This window comes from Peromyscus maniculatus, chromosome 1 (genome assembly GCF_049852395.1).
Source record: "Peromyscus maniculatus bairdii isolate BWxNUB_F1_BW_parent chromosome 1, HU_Pman_BW_mat_3.1, whole genome shotgun sequence".
In the NCBI taxonomy this organism is placed as follows: domain Eukaryota; kingdom Metazoa; phylum Chordata; class Mammalia; order Rodentia; family Cricetidae; genus Peromyscus; species Peromyscus maniculatus.
The window spans coordinates 188,877,199-188,883,293 of record NC_134852.1 but is presented as its reverse complement, the minus strand read 5'-3'; the positions used below and the strand labels follow the sequence as shown (position 1 = coordinate 188,883,293).

The 6,095-nt window shown below is 46.8% G+C and overlaps 1 pseudogene; it reads right to left on the bottom strand.

Annotated features, from left to right (window-relative positions):
* Positions 1-3,461: 3,461 nt before the first annotated feature.
* Positions 3,462-4,082, bottom strand: LOC102917180 (large ribosomal subunit protein eL20 pseudogene; annotated as a pseudogene).
* Between the last annotated feature and the right edge of the window lie 2,013 nt (positions 4,083-6,095).

The following is a 6,095-nucleotide window of genomic DNA, read 5'->3' as shown; positions in this document are numbered from 1 at the left end:
ACATGGATGTCCTGTGTCTGTCTGCTTTCAGACTCCATCTTGACTTGTATCTATCCACAGAGTCTGCAAACCCTTTCCCATACACTGTGGAAAGTCCTGGTGACCTGAGCCTTTCCCTGGGCGTCCTTACCTCCTATGCCAGCTCCCACATTTTCAAAGTCTCAACCTCTGCTTCTCAAAGCAGATCGCTTTTCTCCTTTTCACCTGGTGTGGACCATGTTTAAGATGCACACAGCTCTCTGGACATGCCAGCACATGTGCCCCAGGCGTGGGGTGTGGGGTGTGGAGGTGGGGGTGGTGGATGTGGGATGGGGTGGGGTGGGGGTGTGGGAGAACAGGGGTGGCATGGGGGGGAGAACTCATTCAACTGTCCCGCATGCAGAACAAAGGCACATCTAAGTTCTTAAGCACCCTTTCCCTCTGTCTAGCATCTGAAAGCCTTTGCTTTCCCAGGAGTTCTAGCCCCTCCACGTCTTGCTAGATACCACCTCCAATCTTGCTGGGCCCTTCTCCATCTCTCTGGACCCTCTCCTCGCTCCCTTACAACAGTGTCTCCCATGCTCCTGCTTTCTCTCTGCTCTCTTCTGGGATGGCCATGGGAACGCCAATGTCCCTTCCTAGTGTGGTCCAGGGATCTAGTGCCTTTGTCTATCTTGCCTGCTTCTGGGCCTTGCCCTGGGACTCTCTGGGGCTGTGAAGTCTTGTCAGAATGTTTTGCTAAACAAAAGCCAAGAGGTCTTCATTTCCTGCCAACTCCCGTTCCTACCCACTCTGTTACCTCTGCCACTGCACTAGACTGCACCAGCGTGATGGTTGCTGGACTCTGCTGTCTCCAGTATGACGTTCTTCACCTTTTCCAGTTCATGCTCACCCTCTACCCAGAATGTTCTTTACAAACAATAATGTGACTACATGGTGTCTCTTCTTAAAATGCCCCTGTGGCCCCCCACTGCCCTTCAGAGAACACCCTAGGTCTTCACTGTGTCAACTGCTCCCTGGTGCCCCACTGCCCTTCAGAGAGCACCCCAGATCCTCCTATGTTTTGATGACTGCACAGGTCCAGCCTGGCTGCTGCTCCTCCTCTCATGCTGTCCCCTCTCTCCCTCTTGGTAGTCCCTCTGGTTTCCCTCTAGTTCCTCAGAAACCCGGTTCTCCCTAGTGACCGGATGTGGCCACTTCCTTCCCCATCATTTCCTGCCATGCCTGCTTAGGGAGAAGATCAGGGCCTCTCTCCTGCTCCCTTGTCGTGCCTGCCACTCTAAAACAGCTCCTGCCAGAAGTCCACTTCTGTGTGACTTCTAGCTGGAGTGTGTGCTAAGTGGAGGAGGAACATCATTGTGTTCTTCACTGTTCTCTCCAGCAGTGTCTGGCACAAATCCTCAAGAAATAATTAGAGGGTGAACTCAACAGCCACGAGAATACTATGACTGCTTGCTGGGGGCATGGGGATGGGTGCTAATTAAAGACCTCAGCAACTAAAAAATGGGATACTGACTCTTTTGAGGAACTCAGTCACGCTGTATCGAATTTATATGCAGCTGTTAGGACTCTAAAAGCAGGGGAGGGGTGTTATATTCAGAGGTACCCAGCTTTGTTTCCAGAATTATTCGGTTGCATATGAAATCCCTCAGCTCCTGCTGATGAAGTGATTTCTTCGGAAAACTGGCTGCCTTCCGAGAGGAAGGAAGGCCCCCTGAGATGCTTCCCAAAGAGATGAAAGAATTTCCGAAATAGCAGCTTAATGTTGTACCACATATGGGCTTTTCAAATTCACAGCTGGTTGGAAAACCATTTCTGGCTCCAACCCATTGGAGTTACTGTCTTCCTGGTTTCAAGCACCCCACATGTTAACTCCTAGTTGTCAGGGATTTTCCCCTCCCCCATCTGCTCCTTCCTGGTCGATACAGTATTCTAGTGTGTGAATCTAGCATGACACTAAGTGTCCATGTAGGACATAGGCTCTGTGGGTTGAGGGATGTAGCTCAGTCAGCAGAATGCTCACCTAGCATGCATGAAGTCTCTAGGTTTGGTCTTCAGGTGTGGTAATGCACGCTCATCACCCAGTCAGTGATATAAAGGGCTCAAGGTCATTTTCTCTACCCAAACAGAGTTCAAAGACAGCTTAGCTTACATGATATAGGGTCCATGGAGGTGGGTGCTACACTTTCCTTCAATTTTTTTTCTACATAGTGTTGAATAAATGAGTCACCTATCAACCATCAAACAATGTAAAGGAGAACATTGACAGCAACCCAAACGCTCAGCTTAACCGTGCCCCCCCCCCCCCATGTCACCCTCTCCTGCTGCGGGATATTTGCACTCTGAAACTTCCGAGAAGGCCAGTAAAGTTCGCTTTGAATCAGAGGGCGGAGCTATCTACTAGCTGACCAAAATTAGCCATAGAGGTTTTGGAGGACCAAGGACATATAGAGAGACACAGGAAGTAGCAGGGTGGGGCTTAGAAAGAGTCTTAGCCCTTTTGGATGGAAGAAGGCGGGAGAGAGAGGAGATCACTGGTCACTTCTCTGCTGCTGCTTTAATCATTTAGGTTCTTACCCTGCTATCTGCCTCCTGAGTTTTTATTGATAAAGAACAATTAGATAAACACTTCACACTCCCTCCCTATGTGGTTACTATCGCTGCATAACGACCATCCCACGATATGCTTTAGAACAACATTTCCTATTATGCTCAAAGACAGATTTTAAACAGGGAACATGGGCTACGGCTCATCTATTCATATGACACCTGGGGCTTCAGTTGTGTCGACTCCAAGGTGAGGGGTTTGGGAGGTGTAATCACCCTGCAGCTCCTTCAAACAAGTCTTGAGGGTCGTGCTGCTTTGATTTGACCTGGGTGTGGTCGCTCCATGGTTTGGGCTTCTGCACAGCATGGCAGCATCAGGGTAATCAGATTTCCTACTTGACCGGAAGATTAACGTGTTGCGTATGGCAAACGTATTATGTGGTAGAACACTAAGGTCATTTTCTGCTGTCCTTCCTGAGTAAAAGAAATGACAAGAATTCTGAGGTTTGAGGGGAGAAGTCACCTTCACGTTCTGATGGGACCATGAAAAATTGCAGTCAGAGGAGAATATGGGCTGGGAGAGATTTCTGCAGCAGTCTCTTGGAAACACAATCTGGTGTACTCTCTCCATCCTCACCTACTGAGAAGCGGGTAACAGACTTTCATTAGTGGGCGCAGGAAGATGACTTTCAGTCAAAGTGATCCTGTGATCATTATGGGCCCTTTCCAGGTTTTACTGTTTCAATAATCTGCCCGTCCGTCTGTCCGTCTGTCCATCCATCTATCTAACTATGTAACTATCCATCCATTTCTCTTCTTCTCCTTCTCCTTCTCCTTCTCCTTCTCCTTCTCCTTCTCCTCCTCCTCCTCCTCCTCCTCCTCCTCCTCCTCCTCCTCCTCCTCCTTCTTCTTCTTCTTCTTTTTTAGAACTCTCTAGAGTTTTATTCAGTGGATCTCCGGGTCTAGAAGAAGGTGTTAGGCCCCTTGGTGGCGGAGCGAGGCTTGTGCTGGCCCCGCAACACACGATGTGGCAGCGCGAACTTGATCTTGGAGTCGTGGAACTGCTTGACAGCCAGCCGGTGGCACTTACCCACTGCAATCTCTTCTACCTCCAGGATCTGGATGGAGTGTGTGCGGGCACAGTGCCAGGCACCCATGTCTCGGTAGCATTGTGTGACAGCACCAGCGGTGGTCAGGTCCCGGTACTCCCGGTACAGGCTGTGTGTGCCACTGCGGGAGTCATAGCGCAGCCAGATGCCGAAGTTCTTCACACGTGGCAGTGATTTCTCAAACATCTGCCCGCAGTACACCATCTCCTCCATGACATCTTCATCTTCTACAGCTGCGACACGAAATACCAGAAGTGGGACTTGGCCAACACATGCTGGGGAGTGAAGATGTGCATTCGGCACAGTGGTGGCGTGTGGCACTTCTGGGTGGGCAAGCAGTGTCCTACCACCTTGTACTCCTGAAGAGTGCCCAAGGCCTTCATGGCGGTCCATCCTTGTTTGCTGCCTGTCACAAAAGGCCCATTTCATTTTAAAAAATTAACAAATTCCCACTACATTTATTTACTCTGTGTGTGTGTGTGTGTGTGTGTGTGTGTGTGTGTGTGTGTGTGTGCGCGCGCGCACATATGGAGGCCAGAGGACAACTTAACAGGAGCTGGTTAACCTTCTACCACATGGGAACTTGGAATTAAATTAACTCAAGTCATCAGGCTTGGCAGCAAATGCCTTACCTACTGAGCCATCTGACAAGCTCTTGGTTTTGTTATGTTTTAATCATGATAGATTTTGGCTTAGGAAATTATGTAGGCAAGATGAAAGTAACATTTTTGTCTTGTTTTTTTTTTTTAAATCAAGACATTAATAAATATGCCTTGGGGGAAATAAGGACTTGGAAAAACTTGTAGAAATAATTTTCGTCTTAGAAATTAATGTGCATTATTAGCATAAAGCCTGAGAAGTCTTGCATCAAAGTAATCTTCCATAAGGGCCCATGAGAGGGGAAAAGGGAAGCTTTGAGGCCTGGCAGAGGGAGATAATAGAGCACATGTCATCTGAAAGTGAAAGAGAGAATATGGATGGGGAGTGTCTAGAAAGGTTTAAGCAAGGATGTGGGGTAGGGTGATAAAAAAGAGGAGGAGTGAGGGACAGCCCCAAACTAAGTTTGTATAAAAAAAAAAATCACAAGGAAATCTGCTACTTTGTAAGCTAATTAAAAATAAAGTATAACACGAACCTCAATGGATATATATATATGAGTTTAATGGTGATTACAGACTCACTGATACAGGATAAGGTAAATCCAGTTGCAGCATCATTGGAAAGCTGGGGACAGATCACATGCTGCTTCGTGCCACCTGATCCAGTCTTCACCACCCAAGAGAGCAACCACTGGAGCCCTCCTCAGATAAAAGCAGTCATGCAACCAGCCAAGAGGCCATGCCCCAAAGGCTGGTACTCCAAAGCTATTGGCAGAACAAATTCCCACTACACTTTCCCTTCTGTCTAAATAAGAAGGTTCTAAACCTAATAAAAAAACTATATACAATAAGGATGGTTGTCAAGTACTGTCCAGGAGAAAGAAATGGTAAAAACATAAACAAAAATGGAACTACAACCAACAAGAACAACATCAAGCAAGAAACACATACTAGATGTCCAGACCATGGGTAAATGGCAAAATACAGAGATTACTCCAATAGCTGTCCTATCCTGAAAAATCTAAATCTAGTACCTGATATAGTCTTAGCTAAGATATGAGGGGATTGTAACTGTAACCATCTAGTCTTCAACCCTATCAATGACCTGAGAAAGAAAAATAATATTGCCTGAGTGAGCAGGAAGTACAAGCAAGCAACTAATGAAAATATGTAAGAAATGACAGAGACTACTGGCTGCCTGAACAGTCACCCAAAGTTTCCCTGCAGTGTTGGGGCATCCACTTTTGGCTACAGGCCTAGAATATCTGACAGACCATTTTCAGAAGCAGGAAAATTCTAAAGACTATCCTACCCTGTCTTGGCAAGGTTCAGCAGTCACTTTTTCTTGTGTCCTGCTTGTCCAAACTGGACAGCATGCTTACTGTCAGCAGTCATGGCAAGGGTAGTTCTTTGCTCAAGAGGCCATTTTTGCCAAGAAGACAAATTTCATATGGAGTGTCTTTGATACCCAGCATCCTCTTTGGAGTAGATAAGTGCTGCCAGGAGCAGTTGTGTCTCACATCAACGGAATTCTAAGTTATTAAAACATTTAAATGCCATATTCTCTAGGTCTATGAAGTGTTTGAAGCTACGCCCAAATTCCCAAATATACCAAGCTGGCTTTGGAGATGTGTAAAAGTTAAAACCTTCATTTAAAAAAAAAAAGAAGCTGGGCGGTGGTGGCACATGCCTTTAATCCCAGCACTTGGGAGGCAGAGCCAGGCGGATCTCTGTGAGTTCGAGGCCAGCCTGGGCTACCAAGTGAGTTCCAGGAAAGGCGCAAAGCTACATAGAGAAACCCTGTCTGGAAAAACAAAAACAAAAACAAAAACAAAAAAACAAAAAAAAAGAAAAGGAAAAG